Genomic DNA, 17424 nt, shown 5'->3' on the forward strand with positions numbered 1-17424 from the left:
ACAACTGTGACGAGATCATGTCGTGTTCACAGCTCAGACCATGATAGCACAATTCTGTCTTTTTCTCTGATAATATTCTCGTAGCAATGGGGAATTCATTGTAATTCATTCTTGCCGAAATTGTATATTTAGCTGGTGTTATGACTATTATACTAAAATCAATGTACTAGTAGTACACTTCTAAGTGTACTATTTCAATACTGCTTGGGACTAAATTGGCCCACTTTTTAGTATATGAATGTATATGTTTAAGTATACTATAAGTGTAACAGTAGTAAACTTTTAGTGCACAACTAGTTACTATTTCTATATTATTTTTTGCAATAGGCCTATACATTTAACTGTACTTTAACTCTTTCCATTTTAAAAACATTTTATTCTAGCTTCATGCAACCTTTTTTTTATCAACAAGTCAAGTCCATCAACACCTCCAAAGCTTCACAGTCGTTTCCTCTTCATGGGTTCGACATTTCATTCGGTAACGTTAGGCCGTTTTGATATATGCTGTTTAATGTTTGATGATCGCGTTGTTTTACATTTGCATTTATGATATTCTTGAACTTCACTCAACACTGCTCACATACTCTGAACCAGGTGCTAAATGTACTAAAACAGCGCTGCTCATTTAGTCTTTTTTGTTATTGTTAGTCTTTTCAGCACAAACACCTTGTTTCTGTTGTATGAATGGCTGGTGACAATAATTGTTAGTCCTTTTTGTCTGTCTTGTACTTAAAAAAAAAAGAAAAAAGATCATTGGAGTGATGCATTCATGTATTTATCAAGAGACTTGCATATTCAAGGCCTGGAGGAGTCTTTTGAGATAAGAAACACAAGTCATGACTCTGTGAAGTTATATGAAAGTGTTTAAGTGAGACTTTAATTGAATATGCTTATGATTCTGTCAATTGAGTTGCGCAGTGATAAGCAATAGGAGTAAAGTTTAAAAGTAGATGTGGATCGAGGCTGGGCAGTGTTCAGTATAGGAGCCTCTTGTATAGGTTAATGGATTGCATTTTTCAGTCAAAAGAAAAGTCTATTCACAGATAAGGCATTTTTAATGATTTCAACCCCCGAACCATTATTAGCATAGGCTTCACATACAACTTATGAAATCCAATTATCAATGTAGAAGTATATAATTTGCACATTTTCTCTATAATTAGAGTGTTCTGAAATAGGCTCTAAAATAGGCTCTAAGTGATGGGCTCTGTCCAGTGAGAGAGTTAAAGGCTTTTTCAGATTTCATTGCAGATTTCAATCTATATATGTGATTTTCATCTCAGCCAATGTGGATTTAGCACCTTCTTTCTCATTGTGGGACTTCACGCCGTCTTCCCTCATGTCTCTCAGGACACAGTCATCAAAAACTCCTAAATCGATTCATTTGAAATTATAACCCTGGACATTTTTAATGAGGTTCAGTCAATTATTCATTCATAGTGGTGGTCTCTGTCTCCATTTCAAGGTCATGAACGTTTGCTGGACAAATGAACCTCGACACAATAGGTTCCAGCTCTAGGGATTGTCTTACACTCAAGCATTTCCATTTCACAGCTGATTTCCTCAGTCTTCTTGGAGATATTGCCAGCTTGTTCACCCCCAAATATCCTCTGCGTTTTCTGAGGGGGAGTCAAAACCATGGCCAGCTTGGATGGTGAATTTGTACTTGCTCAATATTGTCTTCTCATTAGGACCAGCAATTTGGCTGCACACACCCTCCAGCGCTTCAGTACTTACTTCCACTCTCACGTTTCCCGCTCGGAGGCCGTTCACTCTCAAGCAATTTTGTGTAATTTTCCAATGATCAACATAGTAATCACATAAACAGGCCTGATCTGAGGAGATCTATATGCCCGCCGAGGCTGTGGTTGTGCCCTGCGCAAGGGAAATGGAGTGAGAGCTGGCCCCCCGTGTAGACCAAGGAGCTTGTTTTCACTCAGCAGGGGTGATGGCTCCTCGCCGCGGATGGGAATTTTTCTACAGTCAGTGGGGGTGTTGTTGAAGTGCAATTACTGGTGAACAGAAGCTTCGACTACCTGATCCCCAGGTAGCTGTTCACAAGCCGAGAGATAGGAGCTTTGTCTGGCTCTAATCAAACTCCATACAGTTGTACAGTAGTTGAGAAATGAGGAAATTGTTCTTCACTACTATTTCTGACATTCGTCTGCCATAAAAGCAGACTACAAAAAAATAACAAAAGCTTTTTTGTGGCTTTAGATGCTGCTTTTGTTGAGGATGTCAAGCAAACGGCTCATCCGTTGAACTGAATGGGAAGAGCGGTGATTTCGTGTAGAGCATCTGAAAACACTCAAGTCTCTGAAGACTTGTCTCCTGACGGCGAATAAATGACTCGCATACCTCACGCACCTGGTAAAAGGAGCGTTCCAACAGAGAGGGCGACGTGGCGTGTGTGAAGTTGTATTAAGAATGGCAGCCGGCAGTTGCTGGTGACAAGAGAGGCTTATTGAGGGCAAAATAAACAGCTGAGAGGGAAAAGTGTCTCAATTGAAGTATATGTGTAGGAAAATGTGTAGGAAACCGGAATTATGTAACCGAGGATGGACTTGTGGCATGACCGGTGTCTGAATCTTGCATGATGTTGTTATGTCTGTCAACCATGACTGTCAGGGGACAACAGATATGCTTTGAGTCTAATGCCTTCTGACAATTTTGCTACATCTCTTCATTTGCTCTGGTGCTGAGCATATGTCAGCTGTCCCACAGCACCACTGGACAAGAACACTTGTCTGGAGCATGTTTCATTTTATAATGGATTTGAATAGTTTAAGTTTAAGAAAGTTGGGCTGGGACAAGGGTAAAACAATAAAATCTATACCTAAATATAATTTTAAATGGAGCCAAAAAATTATGGTGACATGGTAAAAGTTTCTAAGACATTTTGTGACCTTAATATAATAAAAAAGTTTGTTTTAATAAGTTTGAATAAAAAGCAACCCCTGGGACATACAGTAAAATTCCTTGAATATGAAGAATCTGCCACATCTCATCTGACAGAAAAAAATGATTGCCCCTTCAACATAGTTATATACTTTTTGGTGTGTTCATTGACTTAAATTAAGAGTATCTTATAGCTGTTCGAAGTTTGAAACAAAGCTCAAATTAAGCCTATTTACTCTACGTTCTTCTTTGATTCTTGCATGGTAGGATTTCTGAAATAATAAATACAAATCTATGGAAGAGTGAGTCATGTAAAGTGAGTAGGGTTGACTGAACAAGTTAGATTAGCCACAGGGGAAAACTCACAAAATTCCTCCAGCCGAAGGAGGTCATTGAAGAATTTGCAAACCATGGTGTAAGACTGATGATCCTCTGTCCTGGGGGCAGCCACTGTGAAGGGACCTGACAGTGCATTAATATCTACATGGCTCGGATCTGTTCTTGTGAAAGGCTGAGAGCACAGGCGTGGGTGGAGTGGAGAGTGGAGACTGGGCGGACTACTGGGTAAGACTGAGCAATGTGGGGACAGGAGTGGGCAAAACTTCAGAAACTCCAAAAGTAATGATTTTTTTTACCATCATCTTGTGAGGGCTGCTTGCATCTGGTTTTCCTTTTTTCAGAATAAAGGAGAGAAAACAATCTTGAGCAGAATTGAAGGATTGAAAGGTTTTACACAAATAACACAAGTTTAGAGATCATTATTAATCGCCTTGATTGTATTCTTATACAGTGGTAGCCAAAACTTTAAGACAACAACTAAAAATGTAATATTTAATAAAAATAAAAATAATTATATATATATATATATATATATATATATATATATATATATATATATATATATATATATATATATATATATATATATATACTTTTCAGTTGTTATGCTAATAATATTATTTGTAATGAAAATGTGTGTATTCACTAAGAATGTTCTCAGAGTTTTGAAATGCACTCCATATGAAACCAGAAGCTCTGTGAAATATGAAAGGTTTATGTAGTCACAAAGCATGAAAACTCACCCTCAGGGTTTTCAAGTTCATTTTGATTCTGCTCCACCATTGTACATGTAGTAGGCGGTGAGGAGGTGAGCTGCTGTACGACAGCTTGAACACCTTATCCATGGAGGAAAGCCAAAAAAAAACAAAAAATTGTGATACAGGAAGGCCCTATATACAGTATACTTCACAAATACTATTTATTTGTGGTCCCCTTCTAAGAGTTTTTAATGGGGCCGCATGGGGGGAAAGCACCACTTTGAGTAAGTTTGGCCTCATCTGGGTAAACAGCACAGCAATTAACTAATGCACGTCTGGATGAGGTGAGACACTGATGTGCAAAAGCCTGATTAATTGTGATTCACAGCAGCCCAGTGCTGCTTAAATCTTTAAATCTGAAGGGTTTAAAGCCAGTAAATGGAGTAGATGCACCCTGAGGCTGTAGATCACAGGTGGTTGATTTGGAGGGTTGATAAGGTACCTCATCACACTTGATGGCAAAGCAAGCGTAAAATGAACTGTGCACCCAGTGTCACAAAGGCATTTCAGAGAGGCAGTCATGCGCATTGGCGTTTCTCTCTGTTTTATCTGTAAACTCTCAAGATTTTACAGCCTGGGCTCTAAGAAGAATTGTGATGGAGAGGATGAGAAAGTTTGATTTCAAATTATTAATACCTACAATACTGATGCTGTGAGAGGGGCACATAAAAATACAGACCAAACAACTAGTGATTAAACTAGAAATTTGTATTATTTATATAGTATGAAAAATAATGTGTCATGAGTTTGCCGTCATATGAGTAAAAACAGAAAAGAAAAAAAAGAAAAATACTATTATGTACGTAATGTTCTGTAATAGTTAATAAATGTCTGCTGAAACCAGTACTTATATTATATTATATTATATTATATTATATTATATTATATTATATTATATTATATTATATTATATTATATTATATTATATTATATTATATTATATTTATATATGTATATGTATATATATATATGAAGAGTTCAGATGCAAAAGCCTCTAAGTGCCATCTGAAATTTTGTTCTAGAATGATCATTTTTATCAAGCTCGTATATTTAAGTTCAATAATTTAACTTAAATGGCAATGCAAATTAATTATTAATTGTCATTTAAGTGAAATTACTTAACTTAAATATACAAGCTTTATAAAAATAATAATATATATAATATTATATATTATATATTTATAATATATATATAAATGTAAATATTTTATATATAAATAACATATATATATATATATATATATATATATATATATATATATATATATGTATATATTTTTCTTAAATATATACATGCATGTGTGTGTATTTATATATACAAAATAATTATGCACAGTACACACACATATATTATGTGAACACAAACTTTTATTTTGGATGCGATTAATCATGATTAATCATTTCACAGCCCTAATTATATCATATTATTATATATTTCTAAATGGCTACAATTGCCTTTTTTATTGTCTTAAGTTCAAAAAAACTTTAATAGAAATATCAGCATTGGTATCAATATATGCAATATTGTCTTTGATAGTACTTGGCATCTGATAGAAAAGAAAATGTGTGGTAATTTGTGATGGAACAGAGATCAGCTTGAATATATATATATATATATATATATATATATATATTTAATAGAACATTTACAACCCACACACCCTCTTGTAGGAACCTACAAGTGATCCTGCAAAGATCTAATATTCCACTGATTTTCCTGAGTCTAGGAGGTTACTGATTAGTTAAATGCCTTCTGGATGTGTTACCTTAAACATAGTCTTGAGGGCTAGAGATGGGGCTGAATGAAATGCACAACACTCTCAGCAAGGGGATTTATCCTCCTCCTCTTTTTCTATCTCCCTTTACACCTCTCTTATATTCTCCATCTGAATCTCAAGGAAGACCGTGAAACTTTTAGCTATCTGATGACAATTTTATCAGTTCACTTTTTGATCCCTTAAGGTTTATTTTGGAGAGTATTCACAGGCAGTATGAATATTTCACTGACAGCCGCTAGAAATTGCTCATGTACAATCACATCTCAGGGAAGGAGATTTCCTGATTGCCCAAACCAAGTGGCTCTTTCCAAGAACATGAGATTGTATCATCATGGAGAAAAAAAGTGGCAAATTCAATTCTAAAGTTATTAATCCTCAGATTTCCCTTTTCACAGCACAGCTTGGGGAGAGAAAACATTTGGCTCTATTTACCTGTCAGGAATATCAGAAAGTACAATTATCACTGTCTTATCTGAACATAAACAAGCACACACTGAAAGTGATCGGGTTAATGCAGAAGCTCTTATAGAGCTGTTCAATTATACAGATCCTGGCCATGTGTCGGAATTTCTTTTTCGGAATTTATAGAGTAAAAATTAGTTGGTGGCTAACAGTCTCAGGTGTGGGTTTTATGTTTTCATTTTTATGACAAATTACAGTCATGCTGCTTCTAAACATGTAGTCTTGCGTAGCCAGACCTTCAGACTGACGGCAGACTCCATCATAGATTTCATTGGCCAAGGACCGCCCAAGAGGACATTTAACTGACATGTAAAGCAACCAATCACAGTTCGTTTTGTTTAGCGTCATATTTAAGGGCATGAAAATGTACAAACGATAACACACCGACGTGCATCTAATAAAAGATTCATTCAAGAACGTTTTGCGAGTTTACGGCAACAATGGAGCCTCAAACTTCAAATACTTCTGAAAATCCAATGTTTTTTTATCTGATCCTGAAAAGCGCTCATTGCCACAGTTGTAAACATAACAGCTTGCTTCTTCCACGAGGGGGACTTATTTGTGAAATGTAGCTATTTCTAAGACAAAATTGTTTCTACACCTATTCTTTGGCCAATTGTTAACCATTTATATTTTTCAAAAATGCAACAACTTTTAAATAAATTCACATTTGAGTTATGACTGTGTATAATTTGTGTTGTAGGACAAAACCTGAAAGTCTATTCAAGTAATGTTAAAGGATTAGTTCACTTTTAAAAAAACTTTTGCTGATAATTTACTCACCCCCATGTCATCCAAGATGTCCATGTCTTTCTTTCTTCAGTCGAAAAGAAATTAAGGTTTTTGATGAAAACATTCCAGGATTTTTCTCCATATAATGGACTTCAATGGGCCCCAAACGGTTCAAGGTCCAAATGACAGTTTCAGTGCAGCTTCAAAGGGCTTTAAACGACACCAGACCATGAATAAGGGTCTTATCTAGTGAAACGATTGGTCATTTAAAAAATAAATAAAAAAGTTTAAGTTTTATAAGCACAAATGCTCGCCTTGCTCTGTTCTGTGATGCGCGTTCGTGACGTCACGTAATACGCAATTACGTTGAAAAGGTCACGCTTGACGTAGGCTAAAGTACCGAGTCAGTGTTTACAAATGTGCGGAAGGAGGACCATATACACATATTCAAATGTCTTTGTGTCAGTTTATCGTTTAAAATGCCCATTTCGTGTGCGTATCCTGGGTGTTTTAATATTAAAAAGCCTAAAAGAAAATTTTCATCAGGACAGAAAAGCATGACCTTTTCAACGTAATTGCGTATTACATGACGTCACGAACGCACATCACAGAACAGAGCAACGCGAGCATTTGTGCTTATAAAACGTAAACTTTTTTATTTATTTTTGAAATGACAGATCGTTTCACTAGATAAGACCCTTATTCATCGTCTGGTATCGTTTAAAGCCCTTTGAAGCTGCACTGAAACTGTCATTTGGACCTTGAACCGTTTGGGGCCCATTGAAGTCCATTATATGGAGAAATGTTTTCATCAAAAACCTTAATTTCTTTTCGACTGAAGAAAGAAAGACATGGACATCTTGGATGACATGGGGGTGAGTAAATTATCAGCAAAAGTTTTTTTAAAAGTGAACTAATCCTTTAACCACAGCCCTTAATTTACACATACATTGAAATCAATATTCTAAAAAAAAAACTAGGAAAAAAAGATACCCTTGGCTCGAAAATGCTAATTTTGCCAGAAAGACTGAGAGCGAATATGAATATTAACGAGCTTTTTTTTTTTTTTTTCGTGATTGGAATAATATCCTTTGGCGTACATATTCTTTCCAAAATAGTCAGATCCTGCCAGAGAACATTGGCAGGGGGCGAGGAGCCCACACCTGGTCAGCAGGACGTTACCACAACTGGTAGCGATGGGTGAAGCAAACATGAAGCGACACATGACAGATGCTAAAGACCTTTAAAGCAGAAGCTACAATAAGAATAAATTAATAAATTAACAAATAATTTACTCAACACTTGCTAATTTGAGACTTCCTAACAGAACTACCTCTTACGCTTCCATTTCTGTTTGTTCCCTTTCAAGGGAACTCGCGTTGCGTCGAGAATGACGCTATGGGGAACGCTTTGCGTGATGACGTCTTGAAGCACATGTAAAATCAGTCCAATGGTGTGGCGGAACGTCAGAGGCGGGTGACGTCACGTACCAGGAAGCTATAAAAGCCGGCCTGAAACAGAAAACGAAAGCTTTCTGAGTCTTCAGTCACGCTCTGTGTTGAAATCTGTCCTTGTTATTTGGTGTTGTCTGTCTATATATATATATATTCAGTATGGCGAGCAAGCAGCAGTTTAGAGTGTGTGTTCATCCTTGCCCGCGTTATATAACGGGAGGTGATACTCACACTCTTTGTGTTGTTTGTTTGGGAGAGGAGCATGCCCAGTCAGCACTCGAGGGTGGTGACTGTGTGCATTGCTGTGCGCTTCCATTGCGTACGCTCCGATCCCGCTTGGCTCGGTTCAATCCCGACCACGTTCCCCAGGGCTCGGGTCCCGCCGCGGCTGAGGCTCGGCGGCGATCTCAGACCTGGGGTTCGCAAATGGATCTGTCAGTGGATGTTGAGACGGGCTCTGCCTTATCTCAGCCTCCTTCTGACAGATCCAGTGCCTCTCATCAGGGTGTGGAAGCACGCGCTGCGGTTTCTTCCCCCCCGATAGAGGTACCAGTACTGCAACTATCCAGCTCTGAGGAGTTGGATGTTGTGAGTATTGAAGCTGAGTCTGAGGATTCGCCACCTCAGTCTCATGCGTTTGAGGAACTGCTCGATGTCATTACTAGAGCTGTTGACAGACTGTCTATTGAGTGGCCAGAAGATAGGCAGGACGTTCGTTCGAAAAGTAAGCTCGACGAACGCTTCCTGCCATCTCGTGCGCAGCCCCAGCGCAGGAGCCTGCCGTTTTTCCCCGATCTCCACACCGAGGTGTCGAGATTGTGGGCGAAACCAGTGTCTCACAGAGTTTATACACCACAAACATCTCACTACTCCTCAATATCTAAATATAAAGAGTATGGTTATGGGGAGATGCCGAAGGTGGAAGAGACGCTTGCGGGCTATCTCTCTCCAGCAACGGCATCTTCTCTGAAAGCTCCTACACTTCCCTCTAAGCCAGTTAAAGTAACATCTTCCCTGGTTCATAAGTCGTATGCAGCCGCTGGTCAAGCTGCAGCGTGTCTGCATACGATGTCCATTTTACAAGCCTATCAGGCTGAATTATTGGGGGATTTGGAGGAGGGCGGGGGAATTGGTCCTGACACTGTGGCCGAACTTCGCAGAGCCACAGATTTGTCTCTCAGGGCCACCAAGGAGACCGCTAAATCTATCGGGCGGTCTATGGCAGCCCTGGTGGCCACTGAGAGGCATCTGTGGCTCAATCTAAGTGATATCAAGGATAAAGAAAAGCATGTTCTCTTAGATGCTCCGGTCTCCACTGTTGGTCTGTTTGGTGATGCAGTTAGTGTTGCGGTAGCAAAATCACAAGAAGCCGCTAAGCAAGCTGCTGCTCTCCAGAAACTTCTCCCCCGCCGTTCAGAGCCTGCCAGAATGGGCGTGGCCAGAGGCTATAAAAGAGCCCATTGTCCGTCAGGGACCTTAGGTTAAATCGACTTAAGCGATTCCCTGATCAAAGCACAAGCACAGCGAGTTACGCAATACTCGTTCCCTCATCTCAGGGAACTGAGGTTACGTTAGTAACTGAGACGTTCCCTTTCGAGAGGTCTCTCCTATTGCATAAGTAGCTTACGCTATGGGAACCCCCTTCAAAACGCTGTGCGTGCTTAACTTCGCTCTAATATTAACCCGAGGCAAGATGCCTGAAGCCGTAAAGAGTAAAGTATGAACCCAATAAGCCAGTCAGTGACGGGCTTCATAAGGGAAAAAACAAGGAGTGGGTCTAATGAGGGCCAAACCCTAATAAATGACATATATAATGTATAATATATATGGGAACTGTAGTTCGTGTAAAACAGGACCGGATAAGTATCGGGCCCAAGTTTTATGGGGGTTTTGTGCTTACACATTTCATATCAAAAGTACGCTAGAATGCAGAGCAGGGACTTGTAGGTTGTAAAACCTGATAAATGTGGACGGCGAGGCCCAGCCGTCTGCCGCACAGATATCTTCGATGGGTATTCCACTTGACCAAGCCCAAGACGAGGCCATGCCTCTTGTGGAGTGAGCTCTGATGCCTAAGGTGCAGTGAAGGCCCTTAGATTCATAAGCCAGCGCTATAGCGTCAACTATCCAGCGCGATAATCTCTGCTTTGAGACGGCAAGATCTTTGGTGCAGCCGCCAAAGCACACAAAAAGTTATGTCTGAACGAGGCAGAACGCTCTAGATACACTCTGCAAGCACTGACGGGACAGAATAAATTTGCGTCTCTTTCGTCCTCTGGTGAGGAAAGAGCTGCTAGGGAAATAACCTGTGCTCTGAAGGGAGTGGAGAGGACCTTAGGAATATAACCATGCCTTGGCTTAAGGACGGCTCTACAGTCATTAGGTCCAAACTCAAGACAGGAAGCACTCTAAGACAGCGCGTGTAAATCGCCCACTCTTGTAACTGAGGCGAGCGCCAGTAAAAGAGCGGTTTTGAGCGAGAGGTGCTTCAGGTCAGCAGACTGAAGTGGCTCAAACGGGGTGCCCTTCAGTGCTTCCAGGACCGTGGAGAGGTCCCAGATAGGCACAGAGGGGGGTCGCGGAGGGTTAAGCCTACTTGCCCTTTTAACAAAGCGGACAACAAGGTCGTTTCTTCCTAGTGATTGTCCGGCCACAAGAGCTGACATGGATGCTGTTATGGCCGCCACATATACTTTGAGCGTGGAGGGGGTGTGACCCGTGTCCAAAAGCTCTTGTAAAAAGGCGAGTACACTCAGTATCTCGCAAGAGTGTGGGTTCCGGCTCCGAGCAGCACACCAGCCAGAGAATACCCTCCATTTCTGAGCGTAGAGGCACCTGGTTGAGGGCGCTCTTTTTTCAGTGATGGTTTTCAGCACCCTATCCGGGAGGCACCCAGGTACCCGTTGAGGGGCCATACGTGAAGGGCCCATAAGTCGGGACGGGAATGCCAGATCCTCCCATTCGCCTGCATGAGGAGATCTCTCCTCAGCGGAATCGGCCATGGGGCTGATTTCAGCAGTTGTGTCAACTCGGAGAACCAAAGCTGTGTCTTCCAGAGAGGGGCTATAAGAAGCACTGCACATTTGCTTTCCCTGATCCGTTTGATGACCTGAGGTAGCATCATGACCGGAGGAAAAGCATACAGCGGACGATTCGGCCATTTGTGGGGAAGTGCGTCCGTGTTCTTTGAGAAAAATATTCGGCAATGAGCGTTGTCTTCTGAGGCGAAGAGGTCGACCTCTGCCTCGCCGAAGATGCTTATTATTTATTGAACCGTCAAAGGCAACCTAGGTTGGAGGCATCTGTCGTGATCACCTTTCTCCTCGAAATCACACCCAAACTCACGCCGGACTGGTACCAGTCGATCGCTTTCCAGGGAGTCAGGGCTTTGATGCAGCCGTGATTCGCTCTGGTTAGTAAGTGGCCAGAGCGCCACGCGTGAGCTGGGACATGGTCTTTTAGCCAGCACTGGAGAGAGCGCATGTGCAGTAATCCGAGCTGGAGCACCGCTGATGCTGAGGCCATGAGACCCAACATCCTCTGAAATCTCTTGAGGGGGGCGCGGGCGCCCGCTCTGAAAGATGCCGCTAGGCGCCAAATAGAGAGCGCGTGCTCCGAAGAGAGGCGCGCCTTCATTTGTGTAGAGTCTATTACTATACCCAGAAAGGAAATATTCTGGCTGGGAGATAGTGTGCTCTTGGAAAAGTTGATCCTTAGACCCAGGCATTCTAGATGGCTGAGAATCCAGGATCTGTGAGTTATTAACTGTGCCTCTGATTGCGCTATAACCAGCCAATCATTGAGGTAGTTCAGTATTCGCACTCCCCGCTGTCTCAGGGGGGAAAGTGCCGCATCCATACACTTTGTAAATGTACATGGTGCCAACGATAGGTCGAACGGAAGTACTGTGTACTGGTAAGCCTGTCCCTCGAAAGCGAATCTCAGAAATGGCCTGTGATGAGGCGATATTTGGATATGAAAATAAGCGTCTTTCAGATCCACTGAGAAAAAACAATCTCCTGGAATTTGCGCAAAGGATTTGTTTGGTTGTCAGCATTCTGAACGGGCGCTTGATCAGCGCTTTGTTCAAATGTCTGAGATCTAGGATGGGTCAGAGACTGCCATCCTTCTTCGGGACGAGGAAACCCATTCTGATATGTCGGGGATAGCCTCCCAGGCTTTGGCCCGTATAGCTAGGGGTTGAATGAAGGCTGGGGACGGGCCGCTGTGAGATAGGGACCCGGCCATCAGGCCGTCTTGAGCTTTTAATGCCGTGTGAAGAGCGCTCATAAGCGGGGGCGCGCGCTGCACAGCGGGTGTACCCATTGTCATGTTTCCAGCATGAGCTAGAGGGAAAACTGATGTGGGAACAGTTTTTATGTGCAGAGGTGCGTACTGAAGAGTGGGCACACAATCTACGTTTATTGTCTCTCCCACGCTGGCTGGGGGAGAGTGAGTATCGAGTTGACAGTGTTTGTGTGTAGGGGTGCGTGTTGTAAAGAAGGCACACTCGCTACTTTTATTAAACTTCCAGCGTGAGCTGAGGAAATATTTATGACTGTGGGAACAGTGCTTGTGTGTAGGGGTGCGTACATGACAGTAGGCACGCGCGCTACATTTATGAAACTTCCAGCATGAGCTGGGGGAGTGTTTGAGACTGTGGGAACAGTGCTTGTGTGTAGGGGTGCATACATTGTCGTGGGCACTTTTCGTGCTTTATCTGCATCGCCGTTAAAACGGTGTTTGTTTGCAGGTGAGCGTGTTTCATAACCGGCCCATTGACTGCAATATAGACATTTCCAGCCACCTGTAAGGAGGGGACTGGGGAATGTTTGAGAAGCTTTAGGGAGATTGGTCCGGCCTCGGCGGGACTCAAATTCTGTGGCTCCTGTGGCTAGGAAGGCTTGCGAGGCTCAGGGTCCAACGCAATCTTGGGTCGGGGTCCCCGCCTCTCAGGGTACTGCTGGCGCCAAGCGGAGCGAGAGCGGTGACGGACTTCAGTCGCTGGGCGGGGCTGAGAGGCCGTCGGTGCTGCCTTCACTTGCTGAGGCGGCGGCGCCTTCTTCTGGCAGCTCGAAGCAGAGCTGGAGTGCTTAGGCAGAAAGTGGCGCATAGCCTGCGACGCCTTCTGAGCCTCAGTGAAGCGCTCAGCAAATCCTTTGACGGCTGGACAGAACAGACCACTAGTGGAGATAGGGGAGTCAAGAAACGCCGCCTTATCTGCGTCCTTAATTTCCGTCAATGTGAGCCAGAGGTGCCGCTCAAGCACTGTCAGGTTCGCCATGCTTCGGCCGATGGATTGGGCTGTCGACTTAGTGGCTCACAGGGCCAGGTCTGTGGCGCTGCGCAGATCCTTAAATGCCTCCGGTTCAGGTCCAGACTCGTCCATAGAACGGAGAAGTTTCGCCTGAAACACTTGGAGGACAGCCATCGTGTGAAGTGCCAACACAGCTTGACCGGCAGCGGCGTATGCGCGGCCAGCGAGAGCTGAAGTAGTGCGGCAGGGCTTAGACGGATGCAAGGCTTTGGCCTTCCATCCAGCAGCAGTGGGCGGGCAGAGGTGAGCGGCCACGGCCTCTTCGAGGGGAGGAATCGCCTCATAGCCTTTGTCCTTCGCGCCGTCCACAGAGGAGAGCATCGAGGAAAAAGAGTGCTTTAGGCACGCTGAGTGTGGAGCCTTCCACGACTTAGTGAGCTCGTCGTGTACTTCTGGGAAGAACGGGGCGGGTCTATGGATAGAAGGATATGACGGTCTCTGCACGAGGCGCAGTTGGTGCGAGGCATTTGAAACAATGCCCGCGGAAATGTCTCTTTTATAAAAATGTGTCGCGACGGCGAACACACAGCTTTGAAAAGGATATGGTGCGCCGGATGGCACAGCAGAACAGCGGGCTGAAGACGGTGAAGGAAGCCGGCGTCCTCAGATCTGCGAAGCAGGGGCTTATTCCGCTGGTTTGCTCGTCAACGGCGGCGAAGGCATGTATTCCAGAGTCAGTGAAGTGGTGATTCGCTGAAGGAGATTTTAATCTAAGGTCCCTGACGGACGATGGGCTCAATTTATAGCCTCTGGCCACGCCCATCCTGGTGGGCTCTGACGTGTCAGGGCGCGAAATGCCCTGATTGGTTTACGCTTCTGAGCCGCCCCGTCATAGGTTCGTGCAGTTGCCGCAGCACAGCCAATGACCGCTCTCGCCGTTCATCTGTGTATGCTGTGCAGCTGCACTGCATTTAAAAAATTTGGCTTCAATATTCTCGAGAAAAGGAGTTTTCCCATAGCGTAAGCTATTTACGCAGTAGGAGAGACCTCTCGAAAGGGAACATCCTGCAAAGTTTTAAATCTGAAAGTACACCTTATATAAAGTAATTGTCTTTCAAAAGTAAGAGTTGACTCTGAGTCAATGAAATGAATCGTTTTTCAAACGAGTCAGAAGCTGTTTCGTTGTGACGTCAAGACGAAATATTAGCATATTGCCCACCCACTTATTGCGCACGCAGACACCAGGGAAAACTTGAACCTCAAACCTGCAGCTGATTCCTGTGGATACTGGATAGCATCACGTCGAGAAGACGCTGTGCTCTACAATGTGAAGGTAAAGCCAGTTTTTTTTTCACTGCCCAAGGATGAGCATGTGAAGAATCAGTGGTTAAAATTCATCTTTATCATGATACCACAGCAGTATAACCCTAAACTTTTGCTGTGTTCCCTTTATTTACCTGAAGACTGCTTCTCAAATCTCAAAGTTCAATGCAGGATTCGCAAACCGCTTGCTCTTGAAAGATGGTGTTCAAAATACTTAGTTTTGAGTTTTATATTGTGTAGGTCTCCTGCTAACTGGTTAAGTCACATTATTACTGTCTTACTGAAATACTTCTGCTAATCAGTTTTGGGCCACTATTACCTAAAACTGTGTCTATTAATGCAGATTGTCTGTCGTTCTCACTTCCACTCCAGGAAAGATTAAGCATGGAGCAAGATTTGTTTTACCAACGTTTATGTTACATCAGTCATTCACGCTAGAGCTTGGCTAATGTATGCACTGTTGTTGATACAGTTTCCACATCGCAATAAATTAGAAAAATACTCTGTAAATAAATAAGTACAAGTAAAATAATCGGTTTGTTGATGGACATGCACTTGTTAATGCTGATGGTGAGGAATTACAGTTGCAACATCTCATAATGTACCAAACTGAGTAGTATATCACTGAGAAACGTCCTGCTTGAGTCGTCCTTGCGATGGAGGTTCGGGTTGAATAACTAGTTCTTCCAACGTTTTATTATCGGACTCGTGCTCGCATTGATATGGTAAAATCGATGTCATCGTTCGTTACTGTGTTTAGTTTACGGTGTAGGAAGCCTCAGGACAGAGCTGACATTGTTATAGCAATGGGCGTTTTTGTTTTCGACACGCTCGCTTGTACGCGGTAGACCAATCACAACAGACTGAGCTGTCTGGCCAATCAGAGCAGAGTATATCGCGGAAAGGAGGGATTTAGAGAGATTGATTCATCTGATGAGTCGTTTGAGAATCATTGAAAATGTGGTGATGTGCAAATGTATATTATGAGAAAATTAATAGTTTAATAGTTTTTTGACCTGTGATGCATGTAAACCTGTTGTAGGAGACTCCAAAACAACATTAGGACACTTTAAAATAGCATAATTGGGGCACTTTAACACTACAAACTGAACAGATTTATTGTTCCACTGCACTCATGCAGCGATGCTTCTTCACTTTTATAGTTCAAGCCAGTAGGTCATGAATATCAATATTAAGATAAGAGAACATGAGGAGTGATTGCAAGTCACAAAAAAGAGTTTCTTTCTCTCTCTCTCTCTCTCTCTCTCTCTCTCTCTCTCTCTCTCTCTCTCTCTGATTTGTATCAAGCGAGAGAGAAAACAGGCTGATCAACAACTGCTTTCAAGTCTATAGCACAAATCCCCAGCTCCATCCCCTCCAACTGCGTGTCTGGGAAAGAGAATGAGGAGGAACAGCTTCTTCCATCGACAATGCCTTAATTTTCCCTTTTATCCTTTGCTGATGTGAGCAGAGCTCAAGAGGAAATGGTACTAAGATCTTTTAAAAAAAAGCAGCTGTGACCAAACAAGGCCTATTGAATGGGCTACATGCTAAACACGCTCATATATGCCCCTACTGTAAATAATATTTTGGAGATGGACCACTCATTAGTGTTTATTGTTCTTGCCACTCCAAAGGCTTAGATTGCATTCAGCTGGAAACCTCGGGTTTCATCCTCACGGTCTGAAAGCCTCCAGCAGAGACGAATAACAGTATTTACCATGTAAATAGCTCCTCTGTTGATTCAGTATGACTTGGCTTTAAATGCAGATTCATTCATGCCTTTATTCTACAGCATACCCATCTATAAAAATTGAGACCATTCATAATGAATCAGAGTTATTACTTTTCACTTGGGGACCACATATGTATTATTCAGCGAGAGCTCTCTGATATGGGGCTGTGTGGTTTGATGCAGTATATCCTGAAAGCAAATCCTCTATTCTCTTACTTTTGTCTACAGTGTCTCATTAGCATGTCAGTTCATGCAGCTGTGTGTGGTATTGCACTGGGGTGCTTTTACTAAAGAGTTCCATTTGCATGATAAAACAAGCTCGGTGATGACATGATGTAGATATGGTAATTACACCTTTATAAGCACGAGACCCTAGTCTTACAAATGTCTGAATGTAATAATAGAGCTCTTGGTTGTATTTTCAGGATCATGGATGCTTTGGCAATGGATCCCACTTCATTGTATTCAATAGTCGAATGCAGTCAACTATTGAATTGACTGCTTAACAAAGACAAAATTATTTGAATGCTGCTAGGGATGAGGAAAACAATATTTTAAAATAAACTTGTCAACTTAGTCTGAATGATTATTTGCTCTTGGTTCATCCAGAAAAAAAAAAGAACAAAAAAAATCATTTACATAAGATGCATTTCTCTAAACAGGGAATGGAACAAAAATACAGGGGTCC

Source organism: Abramis brama, assembly GCF_963993115.1.
Source record: "Abramis brama genome assembly, chromosome: 1".
In the NCBI taxonomy this organism is placed as follows: domain Eukaryota; kingdom Metazoa; phylum Chordata; class Actinopteri; order Cypriniformes; family Leuciscidae; genus Abramis; species Abramis brama.